The sequence below is a fragment of the Pteropus alecto genome, unplaced genomic scaffold (assembly GCF_000325575.1).
Source record: "Pteropus alecto unplaced genomic scaffold, ASM32557v1 scaffold161, whole genome shotgun sequence".
NCBI classification, from domain to species: Eukaryota; Metazoa; Chordata; class Mammalia; order Chiroptera; family Pteropodidae; genus Pteropus; species Pteropus alecto.
The window spans coordinates 3,826,887-3,845,752 of NW_006432943.1; the positions used below are offsets into that span (position 1 = coordinate 3,826,887).

At 36.1% G+C, this 18,866-nt stretch overlaps 1 pseudogene; it reads right to left on the reverse strand.

Moving 5' to 3' along the window:
- Positions 1–15,658: 15,658 nt before the first annotated feature.
- LOC112476378 lies at positions 15,659–15,777 on the reverse strand (annotated as a pseudogene).
- Between the last annotated feature and the right edge of the window lie 3,089 nt (positions 15,778–18,866).

Consider the following 18,866-nt stretch of genomic DNA (forward strand, 5'->3'; position numbering starts at 1 on the left):
CTTTTAGTTTGCTTTCTTTACATTTTACTATGACACTAGTTAGTTCCTAAAATACAAAAGAAATTTGATTATTTACCTTGAAAGTTTGTTAGTCATAGGACATTTTGACTCTATCATTTTAGCCATTCAGAATATATTACATGCCACTATTTATTCTTTGTATTAGCCATAGAGTGGGCAGTTATTACATTACATAAAAACTTACCTAAATATGTGGAAAAATCAGATTGGCCAAATACTAGACCGTCTAGTACAATGGAAGTATCCTGAATGATCAAAAAGGTATTGCTCATAATTTTCTCATAGATTTTCTAAGAACAAAATACAAATTATCAGTATTTGATCAAATTAAAAATGAATATTACTGGTATAAATGACATCAAATAAAAATGATTTAACCTAGGGGGGATATCATTTTATGAACATTATAGATGTTTAACTAATGTACTATATATTTGAAACTAATTTAAATAAATAAACTTATGAAAAAAATGATTTTACCTAAAACCGCACATGGTAAAATTAGTGATACACATTTAATTTTTTAAAAATCACATCTTTATATATTATTTGAAAATTTAATTAGCCCAGAAAAGTTTAGAAATAATAAACTAAAAGACAAAACTTTCAATTGATAAAAGAAAAACATTTCTTAACTAAAAATCAAAGAAAATCTTTTTGGCAAAATTCAGGTACACAAAATTAGAGATGGGAAAATTGGATTTGGCAGACATGATGGTCATAAAAAGAAATTATAGTGGCAAAATCTTGAATGGTAAAATTAGATATAGGTGAAATATGACCACATCTTCGAAACAAAAAATTGATTCAGATTAAATAATTTCAGAAAATACAAATAAAATGAAAAACATTGGAAATGGTTTTACTGCTATCCATATAAAATTAATCAAAGATTTAAATTTATATTATATTTAGCTATAAAAAAGAATTGGTAATTTATCAAGGTATCATGCTATTAAAATACTTTTATTGATAAAAAAAGTCCTAATCTCAAAACAGCAGCATAAAAAGTACTCTTAATTTCATATTAGATGGGTGTGGGGCAGGGCGGTGGTGAATGGGTTGGAAAATATTATCTTTATTTGTTAATTTTTTCCTTGTTTTTATTTCTTGATGACAATTTTGTGAAATAAGTTCAAAAATTTATTTCCTACTACAATTTAGATGTACAGGGAAAAGAACAAAAGTTTTTTATTTTCCTCTCATACCAGACCTTTTATTCAGTGGAAATATGGCATTCTAATCAATCCTGACATTCTGTGATTTTTTTTCAAAACAAGATTTTATTCATGACTACATAATAAATCATCATAAGGCCATACCATAATTCATTTGTTACCCCACAGATACACACTTAAGTTTAGCCAATTAACCACTAATAAAATAACACCGTGGAGTATAAGTTTTTCTTTTTTTTTTTAATTTAAAACTATTCTGACTTTCCTTTTATATAGTGGGAGGAAAAATTATTAAATATCCAAAGCAGTTTAAGCTTTGGCTACCTCAATAATCTAAACTATCCATTCAGATTCATTAAGCCAACAAGAAGAGTTTTATTCAAGATAAGGTAATCACGGGAGTGACATCTCATCACCTTTGCTGTTTTCTACTGGCTAGAAGCAAATAAGTCCCCCCACACTAAAGGGTAGGTGATTGCAGAAAGGCGTGAATATGAGAAAGAGGGGATATTAAGGGAGTCACCTCAGAATTTGTCTGCCATCGCTGGAAAGAAAGTTAACAAGAATAGATCAAGTGGCTGGAATAAGTCTAAACATAATAGTAATCACAGTGTGAATGAATTGAATTTACCTGATAAAAGACAGAATGGGTAAAATAAAGACGAATGTTGGATATGCCATTCATAAGAGATATATCCAAAAGAAAATGATATGTGAAGGTCAAAAAATATTGACATCAGAAAATATACAGCATTACAATACTAATAATACTGGTAACAGAGAAAATTGAATTTAAGGTCAAAAGCAGTAAGAGATAATGCGGAATATTTCATACTAGTAAAAGTATAAAACATCAGGATGATGTAACAGTTTTCAACCTTAATAACCAAATGAAATAGCTTCGAAATAAAAAAAGCAAACATTTTTAGAAATAAAGGAAAATTTAACAAATCCTGAATCATTGAGAGATTTTTATATACTTTTCTCAGAAAAATCAATAAATCAAATAAACAAAAATAAAGCCATTGAAGATTTGAGTAATACAATTAGCAAGCTTGATTCAAAGAAATATTTATAAAAATTATTACATTTTAAATCACAAAGAAAATTACAACACATTTCGAAAGACAGAAATCAGGCCATATTCACTAACTGCAACGCAATAAAATTAAAAATTAAAATAAAAAGCAGCCATAAAGAGATCCAAAAATGTTGAGGAAATACTGTATTAAATGTACACATAGGATTTTAAGGTGTATCCTAATTTCAGAAATCTTACAACATGAAAAAAATCATCTAAGAAAAGTCAACATGCCATATATCTCTGATTCTTAAGAGACTGTCCTTAGACACCTGCTCCCCTTGTGGATGCTGCAATTATTTCTTCTCCCATATGCTAGGCCCCTGAACGTCAGTCATTCCAGGGTCCCCTCCTCCAGACTTTCCTTTACATTTCAAGGCTATGGGTAGCATATTTGGGGAGACAGGAACAGTGCTAAAAATATTTACTTGTTAACCTATTTTATTCTCACAATAACCCTAATGAGAGAAATTCAGTTTAGAGAGGGTGGAATAATTTGCTCAATGAACATCTGTTGATTAAAATCTCAGCAAGGACAGAGAACTCCTCCAATGTTTTGTCCTGTTACAGACAGGATTTAAACCAGTCTGGCTAGAAAGCCTGTGCCCTTTTGCGTACGCAACACTGCAGTGTTGTGTTTTGAGGTGTTTTCCCTAGCTTGGATCCCCTTGGAAAAGCTTATCAAGACCACATATCTATGAGACTATACTCCTTAAGTATACTAAACCAGTAAGAATTGGTATATAAAATCTCAATGCTATTTTTTCTTAGTAGTGTCCTTAATAGTGTTAGAAAGAGCGCCATCTCACCACTTCTGTAGCCTTTAAACCTGAGAAAGTAAAAACATGCCCTGCTAAGCATCAGTCTAGAATAGATACAAGGCAGCTGCAAATTTAACAAATAATGTTTGCCCCAAGGGCATGGTGCAGTTAAAGCATCAAAACAACTCTCTTTTTTGAATGGCTGTTTCATTTAAATTTCAAAACACTGCTTCATTTAAATTTCACCTAAATGTCACTCAAATCCTATAAACTCTTATCTTTTCCTTTTAGTAAGACATCCTATAGTTTCTCCCATATGCAGTCTCTCTTGTTGCAACAAGTGAGTAAACCTCATTTTGACTACAGGTTTGTCCTTGATGGTCTTTGGCTGATTGGGCTAGAACAGTTCCCATTGAGATACGGCGAAGACCTGCGCTGCAATGAACCAAGACCTTGACTCAGTAATAATCTGCATAAATGACACCCCTTGAATTTTCTCTACTTGAAGCCTCTCCGTCTTTCACTGCATGGGTTTTGTGCTGAATCTGGACTTTTATTTTTGGCCCTTCAGAGTCATGCTGATTTCTTAAGTAAGTAGGTAAGGTAACTTATCCTTGGGGTTAGGGGCCCAAAACTCTTCTAAGTTATATTTTTTGACCAACTGTCAGCCATCTTCTCCCGGGCTGCCTATTAATAAACTTGCACGACTTCCTGACATAGTTCTCAGAGAATGGTTTGGAATTGTAGTAGCTACTCTGAAGAACACTGACATAACTAAGATTGTTCATTTTAGAGATGTGTAAGAATGAAAAAGAAAAAAAAACCTCTCATGAAGAGATTGTCTTATCTTTCTAAAAGAAAGATCATTTAATTTAATGAAAGACTCCCTCCTTTCTCAAACATCCATCATTTTCATTATTAAGAGACTAATAATAATTAGTCTCTGTTTTATTCTATGATTTGATAAAACTGTCAAGAGCCTAAGTTACTGTTTAAACCAGTTGTCGTAGCAACTTGTGTGTGTGCGTGCGTGTTTTTGAAGTGGGTTTTTCTAAATCGAAACTTTTTCTTTCTCCTTGCAGCAAAAAGATTATTAGCCTTTCTCCAATGATATTATATTTATCTAAAGCTGGCTCCCATTCACTTTTTTTCCCCTTCTGTTTCCTTCCTCTTCCCCTTACTGAAGAAATTTTAAAGGTGAATTGACCAGAAAAAAATCATTCTGTTGTCATATGTGCACTCTAAGAATGCTTAGTGCATGTAAACAATAAAAAATGTCTAAAAGAAAGGATGATAAAGTTAATAAGCTGTGTTTTATTATATAATATTAATGTTAACACTATATTTTAAATTTTATAAGACTGAAGTTAAACTCATACTTTATCTAAATTTTTATCTTGGCCTTATGAGTCAGTCAAATAACATCTTTTCCAAAAATTGTTTAAGATTAAAATTATAAAATGGTGCTTAATTAAATGAAAATGTAATGAAAGGCATCTTTTGAAAGATTTCTATCATGTGAAATTCTTATAATATTATAAATCATGTTAATTAAATGTTAATTAAAATTATTTCCAAGTTCTTAGTTAAAATTTTAAGACCTTAAAAAATAATAATATATATAAAAAAGAAAATAATAATATATAATCTTTGGATACTTGAACAATTTTCAAGTAAAAAATGATATAAAACAAAACTTTGCTCACTAAATATAGTTTCAAACTAGTCTTATTCTTTTTTTTTTCTGTTCCCACCCCCTAGTCTTATTCTTAAACATTATAAAATAACTATAAATTAACAGAATGAGCCAATGCTTTGGATGATCTCATATACAGGTCTGTTTTGCCAGTTTAAATTTATAAAGATATACTCAAAAAATTAGTTTATTGTCTAAATTCTTAGTTTATTGTCTTCTAGGCTTCTCTGTGTCTGGAGATAACAAAAGTTGGTTACTTTAGTCAAAGGTACTAATTAATAAAATAATAAAGACTACACTTATAATAATTACAGAGAAATGTGAATATGTATACAAGATAATAGAGCTTGTCTGTTTCTTAAATAAATTATTGATTTATTTAAATGTAATTTAAAGTAGTAAACACATTTATTTATTTAATATGCTTATCAGATTAACTTTATCTTAAAGTTAAAAGCTTTAATTTTGTGATAAATTTATATACTCATGTACATGTCTAAACACACATGTAAATGTTTAGTATGATTAACTCAAGAATCTATAAATGGTAAAAACAAATTTAAAGTATAATCAATGTCAGTAGATTTATTGATTAAAAAAGCTTACGAAAGGGGATCAAATATGTAGTGACAGAAGGAAATCTAACTATGGGAGGTGAACACACAGTGTAAATATAAATATGCCTTACTGTTAAAGTGTACAGCTGAAATATTGGATTTCGTTAACCAATGTCACCATAAAAATAAATAAATAAATACTTTTTTAAGAAAAGCTTACAAATTCTTTACTACAAGTTGTTACACGGATAATATTCCTAAAAAGAGAGTCAAATTAGAATTTGGATTTACTTTTTGGAGAATAATCAACTTAGTACGTGCACAGATATCAGATGTACTTTTTAATCACCAAAGAGTTCTATTAATTCTCTGGACTTCTGGAATACTCTTGAATAATTTTGACCAAAAATTCCTAACTTTTAAGCTCTAAGTTCCTAGCAATCACTGTTCCTTATTGCTGTGGTTTTAAAAACTATGACTTTTGGCTCCTACTCATTGTTTTTTTCTCTTCTGTTTCCTTCCCTTTCCCCTTACTTGAGAACTTTTAAAGGTTAATTGACCAGAAAAAAATCATTTGTTCATATATTGTCTCCTCTGATAATTCTCCTAGACTTTATCTTTACTATAGTAGACCCTATATTCAGAACAATAAAAGTATTAAGACGTCTTTTGTGCTTAAAATATCTTTGGGTTTCTTGGAACAGCCATCAAGTAATGCAAAGATTTGTTCTCAATTGGAAATAATTAAGTTTGTGCATTCTTCAAATTTTCCTTAAACTACAGTAAGAACTTTTTTCTTCTTTTTAAACCCAAATAGCAAGCACACACACAAAAAATCCATACTTTATCAATTTTCTGTAATATGTAAACATTTTTATTTTAAAAGTAAGTAATTTAAAAATAGGTATTACCTTTTCTATTAGAATGTTAAAAAGACTATCAGTCAAACAAATATTTAAGTTACTTTCTCTGTATCTATCTTTTTAAGCCAACAGTTGGGAGACAAGCAATAAGAAAATGAGAGTGAGAAATGAGGTAGGGAAAATTTATGGACTATGGAAAAATGATTGCAGCAAGGAGTGGCTGTGGGAATCTGGAGTCATATTGAGGACCTTGGGTTGTGGAAGGTAGAGGATGTTAGGAAAAACAGATGATGGGAAATTTAATTTTTCACTGGCAAATGAATAAGAAAAACTGCTGTAGATGCAGCACAGAGCAAGTGAAAAATATAGTACTTCTGGGATGAAAGGAAAGAAAAGAAAAATGTCTCGAAGTTGGTGTGTAGGGTAACCCAGCAGTTCTTCTGGGTGTCCTCACCAAGGATGACTAGTTCTTTCTTCATGAAGTAAAAAGTCCTGAGAATTCTGGACTAGAAATGTCAGCCTATCATTTCACCTATACGGAATTCAAATTTTTACTTTTATTTTTAGTTTAGAAGAGCCATGTGCTTAACATCACTGAAGTCCCTGGGGACGTCTTAAATATACAATGTTTTATTTTAAAGAGGATCTTTGATTTTAGAAAGTAGTACATTATAGAGAAAAAGGGATAGAGGCATGCATAAAAACCACTAGCACATATATATATGTGCATTTCTCTCCTCTAGCACAAGTGTAATTCCTGTCAATTAGCAGTTGTGACACACATTCCTTAAAATTAAAAACTGATTCAACAATTGGGAATATGAACTTTATCAATAAAAATTATATAATAAACTGAAGATTCCTATAAACTCAACCAGAAAGAATAATACCTCAGCTAACTACATTCCTACATTTTCCTTTGGAATTTTATTCTTTTTGCTCACAAATATTTTGGAATTTTTATTCCTAAAAGCAAAATGAAAGGCACTTATAAACATACTAAAATCAGCAACTTTCTATTTATTTTTTTATACAACAGCTTTGTTGAGATATAATTCATAGAACATACCATACAATTCACTCATTTAAAGGGTGCAATTCAATGGTTTTTAGTACATTCACAAAGCCGTGCAACTATTCTCACGATCCATTTTAGAACATTTTTATAATCCCTAAAAGAAACCCTATATCCATTAGCAATCACTTCCCAGCCTCCAACCTCCCAGCCCCAGGGAATGAACCTTCTTTTCCATCTTTATAGATGTGCCTATTCTGGGCATTTCATATGCATGGAATCATACAATATGTGGACTTTTGTTACCGGCTTCTTTATTCACGTAATGTTTTCCAGGTTCATCCATGTTGTAGCATGTATCAGTACTTCATTCCTTTTTACTGCTGAATTATATTCCGTTCTATGGTGTACAGAAAAGAGTTAACATACTAAGACCAAAATTGCTATCCTTAGAAAGTCCTTCTTGCAAGGTTGGGCCTTGGCTGGCATCTAGGAACTTGTATTTGGGGAGATTCCCACCATTTCCTAACTGGTAAGAATGGCTTATTCTGCCTTAATTGTACAATGTAGTTTATGTTGATCACCTTCATCCCTTCTGGGAGTCTGGAATCTTGGTAACATGCATAGCAGAGGGTGCCTACAGGACCAGTTCTCAATAAAAATCTTAGGCACTGAGTCTCTAATGAGCTCCCTGGTAGACAATATTGAACACGTTTTGTCATAATTTATTGCTGGAGCATTTAAGCTCATCCGTGTGTGACTCCATAGGGAGAAGACCGTTAGAAGCTTGTGCCTGGTTTCCTCTGAACTTTGCCCCATCCATCTTTTCCTTTGCTAATTTTACTTTGTATTCTTTTGTTGTAATAAATTTTAACCATGAACATGATGGTATGCAAAGTCTTGTGAATCCTGCTGGTGAATCATTGAATATAAGGGTAGTCTGGAGAACACCTAAAACATTTGTTTATACCACATTTTACTTATCCATTCATTAGTTGATGAACTTTTGGGTTATTTCCACTTTTTGGCTATTATAAATAATGCTGATATGAGCACTCATGCACAAGTTGTTATATAGACTTATGTTTTATTTTTTGTATAATAAAGACTATGACTGGCTGGGAGACTCTAAATTCTTTGACTTTCCCAAGTAATAGGAGGGTCATTATTTCTCATGAGCCCCTTGGATCATAACTGATTTTATGCCAAGAGGTCTCATGATGGACCTGTAGATAGCTTCAGGATGACACCTGGTCATGTGATTAGAGATTTCGGGCTTTGAGCCAGCTCAAACTTCTGGCCTCTAAGCAGGGGAGTGGGGCTGGAGATCGAGTTCATTCACCTGGCCTATGAGTCAATCAATCATGCCTACATAATGAAGCCCCAGTAAAAACTCTGAATACTGAACCTCAGTGGAAGCTGCCTGGTTGGTGAATACATCAATGCGTTGAAGGTGACAGAATGCTGGTACAGAATGGTGGTACCACTCTAAAGTTTGTCTATTTTTGGAGAGTGGGAATGGGTTAGAGGTGAAGAGGACTTCTTTTACTCTATATACTTGTTTTTCTGGATTTTTAAAAGTGAAACTGTACTCACATATTATTTTTGCACTTTAAACTAAAAATAATATAGAACAAAATACAATAATGAAGCTTCACAAGTGGTAGACAGTGTAAGGATACTGGCTCCTAGGCCCAGAAAGAAGAGCTGTTTGACCGGCAGACTCTGTGATAGGCCTGTCGTGCTGCTTGCCACACAGAAGGACATGGTGAACTACTTTTTTGCTCAATGATATTTGGCAACTTCCTGAGGGAGAGCTCAGAGGCAGCCTTGGTCCCTGCTGTGGCTCGTGGGGAGATATACTGTCTTCCTGGAGTATCTTGTTGCTAAGTGATGTATGGTCTAGTCTCCTCAAACTCGGCCATCATAATCTGCTTTTACTGGTTTGTAGGGAAGGTCATCCACCCACTACAGAAGAGACGGAGGATATACATTAAGGGACTTCAAAATGCTGGATCAAAACATGAAGCACTTAGGAGTACAAACAGCATTCTTAACTGTTTTCAATAGAAGGTTAGCAATGTGAAGGAAGAACAATATGTTATGCAGATGTTTAGCTGCATAGAATGTGGTTTCCTGTATCACATCTTTGGATAATGAAAACTAGTCTCTTGGCTAGGGATAGAGTTCATCACTAAAAGACTAGTGGAAAACAGATTTTCCCAGAAACATGCCAAACTTATCAAGAGGGCTTTAAGTTAAATTTTGAAGGGGGCGGGGGTGGGAGTCCAGATAATGCTAAATCTATATAATGGATGCCATCTGAAATGACATAGAATAGCAATGAACAGAAACCCGAAGCTATCAACATGAGGTGGTATTTGAAGCTATGAGTATAGATGCGATCACTCTATTCTCTTCTTGGCTACTTCCTGCAAATTATTCTGCAATTGTTTGTTGTTGTTGTTGTTGTTTTCCAGTTTCAGGTTTGAGTTCTTCCATTGTTAGTGAGGCAAAAGCTCAGAAGACAGAGTTGGGAATGAAGGGGGCTGATAAACCTCCCCAAAAGGGACCGCAGGGTGGCAGTACTTAAGTATGCCCACCACAGACCAAATCTGGTACTCAGATTTCTAGGTACAGATTCTGCCACTGTAAAAATCAAAATGCCAATCTATTAATTTATTAACGTACAATTTTAGGGATTTCTAGTGGCCTGAACATTTATGGCTGCCATGAAGGATAACATCTCCCTCATATGAGGGTAACTATGAGGCTGAATTATTAATCAGAGGGTGATTGACCCACAATAGATCCAAGAAAAAGGTGAACATTAATCTTGAGGGATGCAGGAAATGGGGAAGTCTGATTATTCCCAATCCTACAAAAGAGAACTTCTCTTTAGTGATAAAAATAGCCACATTCAATAAGTTGGGAATTTCTTTTTGGAATTTCAAGCCGGGTACTAGATAATCAGTGTTATTTTTATGGTATATGTATCTATTCAATAAAATATTAGTCAGCCATTACAATTTAGCTATGAAGATTATGCAGCAACATAGGAAACATGTATGGCATAATATCTGATGAGAAAGTAGAATATGCAATTATATTTTACACTATAATTTCAGTTTAAGAGCAAATACATAAGGGAAAAAACTGACATGAAACACATCAAAATTCTCAGAGTGGTTATATTAGGAAGGTAGTGTTATGAGTGATTTGTCTTTATTTTACATTGCTCTTCAAATTAATGATTAAAAAAATTACAGCTGGATTGTATGTAGTGATTACTGCTTCCCGCCACTCCTCCCTTTCCCGCCACCCCAACCCCCCGCCCCCAGGTCTCCTGAGTCTGCATGAAATCACTAAATAATTATCCAGCTTCATGTCACTGCCTTTTAAATTATTTTCTGAAAGAACTGGTTATTACACTATATTAGTGAAATGCTATATACACACTATATCCTGATTTCAGCATAGCATTTGATCTATCTTTGTTCTTGATCAAGGTTTTCAGTTACAATAACAGAAATCTACTTAGTTTTGCTTGTGTAAATTGTGAATCTAGGGGAACCAGGAGTACTGCAAATAACCCAAGGAGTAAGTTCAGCTGACTGAAGTCAGTGACTGGTATGTCATCAACATACCATTTGCATCTTGTCAGGACCATATGGCCTCTGGTCTCTGGTCCTTTCCATACATCTGCTTCATTCTCTCTCTCCTGCTTCATGCTCAAACCGAAGTTCTCAGCTTCTCTGATTCATGTGGTGCAAAAAGGCTGCTCCTACCCTCTGTCTAACTTCTTAGAGACCCAGTATCCAAACTTCAAAATTTTAGCATTATCCAAAATCTTCTATGTGGGCCCTGTCCTGATCAACATTTTTAAAAGTCTTTTATTTCCTGAATCTAGAGAATTTGTGTTTCCAATTTACCTAATATTCTCAAATCTTCTCTATCTTTACCCCTGTTCACTCTCAGCTAATGACATTTCTTAACTGTCTGAAAAAAAAAATAAATAAAAGGAATCAGAACTAATTATCTGTTTACCACCAAACCTATCTGTGGATCTACGTCTGTATTCATGCAATCTTCCTTCCCTCCTATGCAATAAAAGAACCATCTCTACTCCATCTTGTGCATTGGATCCCATCTCCTCTCACCTACTTAAGAATCTGGCTTCTGCAATAATCCTCTCATTTCCACATACATCACCAGTTTTTGTCTTTCTACTGGATCATTACCATCATCATATAACCGTGGTGTAATATTGAAAAAAAATCAGCTCCCATAAAGAGCTGTATGTCACCTAGACTATCAGCCATACAGTTAAATTATCAGCAGACCAAAAAAAAAATGTTGATGCTGTAGTCCCTTGAACAAATACTGTATCACCTGTGAGAAATGTTTTAGCAATCTTTACAAGTAGCTTTCTAGATTTGTGAAACTATGGTCAACACCATAGGTTATGTAATGTGTACTTGTTCTGTTGGGGTCTTCCAGGATTTGAAGATCAGTTATTAGTCTAGAAGCAATGAAATGAGAGGTGATAGGTATGGTTCTTGAGAGGATCAACATTCCTCTGCAAAGCAACTACTTCAGGATAGGTCTTTACAGGTTCTTCAGGCAAGGGGAGGCTAGTCTCCAGATGGAGCAGCTTCATATTGCTGCTGTAACAAATTACTACCAATTTAGAGGCTTAAAACAACACAAATTTATTATCTTACAGGTCTGTAGGTCTCATTGGGCTAACAAGGTGTCAGCAGAGCTGTGTTCCTTCTGGAGGCTGAGAGAATTTCTTTCCTTGCCTTTTCCAGCCTCTAGGGTCCACATGCTTTCCTTGGCATGTGATCCCCTTCCTTTATCCTCAAAGCCAGCAGTGTATCTTCTTCAAATATCTCTTTCTGACTCCGAATCTCCTGCCTCCCTCATATAATGACCCTGGGACGACACTGGGCATACCCAAATAATCCAGGATAATCTTCCCATTTCAAGAACTTTAATCACAGCTACACAATTCCTTTTGCCATATAAGGTAACATATTTACAAGTTTTAGGGATTAGGAAGTGGATATCTTTGGGGACCATTGTTCAGCCTACCACAGTAGGAAAAGTTGTTTTTGTTGGCAAAGAAAGCTCAGCAAAATTTTGGGGTTTGAGGTCCTCAGCTTCATGGAAATCTGTCCAAGTATCCCTATCTAATTTTTAGTTCCATTCTTTCCTGATTAATACTTTAACATAGATCATGAAAGTGCATTCAATTTACTTTATAATTCAGCTATCTTCCTGGTCACTTTGGGGGTTTGTTTTTCAGAAATCTTGACCCAGTGGTTACATCAGGTAAGGTTCCTCCGCCGCCTCCCCGCAGGTAAGAAACCTTCTGGTTCCTTATCTAGACCTTGAAGTAGGAATTTACACCTGAACTGATCATTTTCTTTAAGTTCTCTAGTGTTAATCTGAAATGGCCGCCCCACTCCACAGTCCTTGTACCCTTTATTTCCACTATATTGCAGCAAATTCTTGGTAGTCCAAGGTGATAATTGACCATTTGTCATTGTATACCATGGACTACTATATCACTGGCAATGGGGTCCTTTAAATCTAATGAAATCTAATTAGAGAACGAACTCCCACCCTTAAAGTTCTGTGCATCCTGGAAACCACTTCCATTACCAATAACTAGTGAGGAAAAACAATGCTGCTGCAAGTATTATGGAATAAAGAAATTTAATGTAGGGATTACGAGTTAGATGAATGCATAAACTGGAGGAGTGAAGGTCTGGGAGCTGCAGCAGGATTAGAGAACATTCACTAATGATTTGGGCTTGAAGCATTGGAGCAAATGAAGCCAGAACTCATAGATAAATTAAGAAGCCAGAGCTTGTGGAGAAGCTGCTGTTTATGGTCACATTGACCGCAAAGCAGGAATTTGCACAGAAGTCTGAGAAACCATTGTGTTTGACTGTCACCACTGCAATGTGAGAACTTGTGGCGAGATTTGAGAAGCTGGAAACTGCCAGAGTCTCCAAGCAGAAGAGAATTCTTTGAAGCTGTCACAATCTCCTGACAATAAAAGCTTTTTTCCTTTGTCTTCCAGATCTACTGTGAGTACCCCTCATTGGCAAACTCTACTCAGAACCATAGAGGAAGGGGATTCTGGGAAATGTTCCTCGCTACTCCTCTGCAAAGCTGAGATGGTGTAAGTGAGTGGATGTAATGCAAAGCTGACAACAATTCAGCATAGTTAGAAGATTTTGATTTTGAGAGATAAACTGGCAGGTCAAACTGGCTTAGTAAAGGGAAATTATTGAGTCAACTAAGTTTAGAGGCAGGGAGAGTGGCAAGCAGAAATTGATCTGGTGGCTCAAAGAATGTGACCAGGACTTGGTATCCTGTCCTCTCATGTCTCAGTAACCCTTCAACGCTGTTTGACTCCTAACTTCACAGGCATCTTTCTGTTGTAAAAGGCTCTGGGTGGTTCCTTTGGCTACATGCTTTTGTTTATGAATGACAACTGCAAAAGAGTATTTCACTCAAATGTCAAAAAGAAGTTCTTCAATGTGATTGGCTGACTTTGGCCTGGTGCTTTTCCCAAAATAAATGATGTGACCAGGGGTGCTGAGTTCATTCTGATTAGCTGACTTGTTGTTCCCTAGCCCTTATACCAGGCCAACTGGCTTCTCACTAAGAGAAGGGAAACTCTCGATGTTGGGGGGCCCCAAATAGCAAATGTCTACTACAGCAGCCAAAACATCTACATGAACCAGTTAAAACAGATTAAAATCCCCCTACAAGTTGGTGTTGACAGGCAAGAGTTGGCGTCTAGAGGTCCCAGTGATGATATCAAGAGCTTCTGATAGGCTAAAGCCTTAACTTGGGGAGGTGAGCAGTGGGTAGAGAGCCAGGCTTGGGGTTGGGGCCAGGGTGATTTCAAATTCTGAAAAGCCCCTAGGACTGGACCTATTCTAGCTGAGCCAGTCCCTGCTCCAGCTGTGTTCCCCTCCCTGCCTGAGGTTTGCCACGCAGGGGTAGAGTTGACAGCCACAGTCAGGAAGACTGTGAAAGGCACCCTCCCAGTACAGGGTAGGGATGGCAGGGTCACACAAAAGTTCAGGTGGCTTCTCTACCTACAAAGGAAATCCAGTCTGAGGGGCACTCTAATTGGGGTGACTATTTGATTATGTTTCACTTTTTAAAATGTGACTTTTCAGCAACTGTTCTGAAAACTCTCGGTCTTGATGTAAGGAAGTGATTATTCTCATGCAGTTTGTATGGGATAAGGAGTATCAAATAACTCAGAGCCACTGCAACAAAGGACAAGGCTCTAATCAAGAGATACATTCCTTTGTTTGAGGCTTTCAATATGTTAGTTGAACCTTAATCTGAAAACCCAAGTTTTCTGTATTATGTTCTCTTTCAATAATTATTCCCTTGAACTGTAGTAGCTCCTATGAACTAAGTGGGACAATTATAAATTAGCAGGCAAAACAATCTGAAAACTACACTATGAAACAAAACCTGACACTATTTGGCTTTAGCCTTGGTCCCTGGAAAAAGAAGTGTGGAGTATCCAAGATGCCGGAACTCAGTTCAAGTCAAAATACTATACTTACTGTAATGCCTGATGCAAGATTATGAAAAGGCTCTGGAAAAAACCCTACCTGCAGTAGCTAATCAAAATTTCATCCCAGAACTTCAAAAGGAGGGAGAAAAAGAAGGAAAAAATTCTTAAGTTAATGAAAATAACCTTATTCTTTATTGGAAATATCAATAATATGAATTCGGTTGTTTTAATGATATTTTGTTGTCATCAGAGCATGTTTTTCTTTGTAGGAAGTTATTGTAAAATAGTTACATGACCACATTTAAATAACACTCTATTTGTAGACTTGCCTCTTATCAGATAAGGCTCATGACAGTGGCCTTCTAACTTATTCCTGATACCCTCCCAGCCTATTGTCCATACAACATCCGGAATGATCTGGATTATAATTCAGATTATAATTATCTGGATTATTCTGGCCACTTAAAAGTTTGTCAAGTCATTCCCTTCTCCCGCTCAAAACCCTCATGTACTTTCGAATCACATTTATAATAAAAGCAAAGTGCTAAAGGCAGCTTACAAGGTCTTGAGTGACCATATTCCTGGATATCTCTCAGATATGACCTATTCTGCTTTCCTCCCAGCATTCAGCCACACAGGCCTCCATCATTCACTGCAAGTGCCAAGTACACGTCTGCTTTTGCCTGTTAGTCTTCCCTAAGCTATGTGTATGGCTGTCACTTCCTTCAGGGTTTACTCGAAAAGTTACCGCCTTAAATTCTCCCTATCTAAAATAGTATATAGTCTATCCCTAGCTAGCACCTTATTATTTTTCTTCCTATCACTACCTAAAATTGTTACACATCTACTTATTTTGTCTGTTGTTTGCCTCTCCCACTGAAATTTCAGTTCCATGAGATCACCTACATTGTTTGTTTTATTTTTTATGCTACAGCACCTGGTCTTCCTAGGTGGTCTCCCATCCAAGTACTAACCAGGCCCGACCCTGATTAGCTTTCGAGATCAGATGGGATTGGGCTTGTTCAGGGTGGCATGGCTGTAGACCATTGTGTTTTAGTTATATTGCCAGCACCAGAAATGTACCTGTGCCGTGTGTTGCATGATTGAATGTGAATAAACCCAACTAGAAATAACCCTACTATTTTATGTTCTATGAAGCATTTAGATAAATCAAGATATATTTTAGAGGTAGGAGTTGGTTAATTGAATGTATTGGGTGACATTAAGGACTCCTTAATTTTTGTCTGGAGCACATAGGTGGGTGGGTTTCATTTAACCCTTTCTTGTTTAGAAAAAAAAGGGCAGCTCACTGCCAGCAATCATTTAATTGAATTTCAGCAACATATAGACAGACATCTGTGGTTAAGCAGAATTCAGATTCTACAATAGATTTGCTTAAGTAAAATCTGACAGTTCAGTGATAGGGCCTCAATTTTCTCTAAGTGAAGTGAGAACTTCCTGATCACTAGGAAGGACAGATTGTTCACTTTTTTGCAATTGGTCACCATCTAAAATCACAAGCTAATGCTTCAACAAAATGCTTAAATCCTACTGATGGGCTTTTGCAAGTAAGTGGCTGTTTAACATGGTTGTAGAAGAGCTCAAGTGTGTACCTTATATAGGAAATGGGTTCTTCCTGTTGTTTCTTCTGGACACTGTTCATTTTAGGCTGCCAAATGGAATGCATATTCCACTTTAAAATTTTTCAGCATAGGATATACTCGCCCTATTTGTAGAGTATATTTAGCAAATTAAAACTGTGACTTCTTGAATTGAATTTCAGCAACATAGGTGTGTATATCTTATCCTGGGTAAAAGTAATTCCATTTTAATCTCAAATGAACTTTTTTTTTGCTTCTTCTAAGTATTCCACTTTTTTCTAAAGTTATTCACAAAGGTTGAAGTCAATGAGGATCCAGTATTGCAGTGTGTTATCTGAAATACACTGCGACCTCCTAAAGCTATGAAATTTTTGATGTCATGGACACTGAGAGGGGATACTGTTTCCTTGCAGTGGTTTGGGCCAGTCTAATACAGCACCAGTATATAATCTTCAGCCACTTAAACATTAAATTCTTACCTATAAATGTGAAATAAAGGTTTGGTTTTCTCCTTAAGGAATCCACATGTCAGCAAGTGGTTTGAGGAAGTGTTTTTACGCCAGAGATGAAATGGGATAGTTGGGAGAGGAACCGTTTTAAGTTTCTGGAAGCGTACCTACTTTGCCTGAAAGGCCGCAAATCTAACTAGTTAGAAATATCTAGTATTTCGTCGTGTAAAAATAATTCAACTAGCTAACAGTCTACTGTATGTACACATGTGTATGTTTGTGAGTGAGGTTGGGAGGACACACAGAACACACTGTCAGAAAAAGCTTCACAGAAGTAGCCTTTGATTATTGAAGGATGAATAAGTTTACCAGGCAGAAGAAGAATGTGAAAAGAACTAAGGTTCAAGTTAAATAAGTTCTAAGACGGAATGTTCGGGCGATGTAGGAGCATAGGTTGCAGAGATTTGGGCCATTACATATAGATATGAGTAGTAACATGGCATCTTACATACTCATGTAGCATAGTAAAGGTATTAGCTTTAAAATTGTTCTTATCTTTTAAATAAAAATTTTTTAAAAATTCCAAGAAGTTCAGAAACTACTGAGCTACATATTAATTAAAATGGACCTTTTGGGAAAGTCTATTACTAAAAGGTGAGGCATGTCTAAAGCAAATAAATCCTCTCTTGAAGACAGAAAAGATTCAAGACACCTCCCTTTAGGTGATTTGTCTCTAAATTGGAATATTGGCTTGAGCACAATACCCACTTTCTCCTTGGCTACTACTTTTACAGGTGAAGTCACTACCACTTGGTCTAAGATACCTGTTTTTGGCATTGCCTGTGTGTGATTTGCTTAATACAGGAATTCAATGAGATTACATTTTTAAGACGTTTTCAGAACTTAGCTGTACCCGAGTTTTAATTATTCTGTAATGCAAATTCTGCTAACTTGATTAACAATAAAAATTAGATATTTTTAATCTTCCTTTGAGATTTTTGGATAATATCCAATTGACAAATTCATTTAATTACATGGTGGAAAACAAATATTTAAACTCTTGAGTTCTTTGCTGTATTTTGCACTCATCTTTGTTTTCTTTGTGCTTGGGTACATGCTAAACACGCAAATATTTGTTGCCTAAGTACCTAAAAACTATTTTTTTTTCCTGAGTGTATTGCAGGAAACTGCAAATCCCAAAGCTCGAATAATCTAGTTTCCAGCCAAAGCATTTGGGACTTCTAATAGGTCTATTAAAAAGAACTTTACTGTTACCCTGCATGTAACTCCTAGCGGTGTTTAAAAAAAACACACCCAAATCCCACAACAAACTCAGAAACCTTGTAAAGATGATTCGTAGAATTTATATATTCTATTTAGAACAGAAACTAAAACTCGCTAAATTAAATGAAATCTTGGTTGATCTAACACACTTCCCACTATTTTCAAAGAATCGTGGTAGGTTTTAAGATCTTCAAATAAAGCAAAACAAAACAATCCTAGTTCTTTAAAATATGCAAGTTATCTACTTCTTTAGACGAAAAAATTCAGGAGAAAAGCAGGCAAGGAAAAATCTTATTTGGAAAGCAAATCTTAAAAGAAAAAACTCCTAATTCTCAGCGGTGTTAGAGAGCCCGCCCCGAGTCGGAAAGCGCGGCGGCGACAGCCGGGGAAACCTCAATGTCACCTGGTCGCGGGTGACTACAGCGGGCAGAGGATCTGCGGCAGTCCATGCACGCGCGCAGCGGCGCCTCGCTCCGCGTACGGCGAGCCAGGCGCTCCGGGCGCAACTCTGGACAGAGCCGGAGGCACGGGGCCGAAACTTCAGGGCTGCCTCCTTCTTTTCTGGGGCTGGGCATTTCTAGGACATAGAAGCCGCCGAGTGCATGCCTCCCCTCCGCAACCCCAAAGCGACAAGCGCACAGTCGTCTTCCGGGAGGTGACACCACAACCCTACCCGACGACCGGGCTCCCGCCTGATGCAGGGGGTAGCTGGGTGAGCGGACTCCAGGAACCCTCCGAAGGGCGGGGGCAGAAGCAGGGGCATCTCTAGCCGCGCCTTCGAAACAGCGCTCCTTGTTCT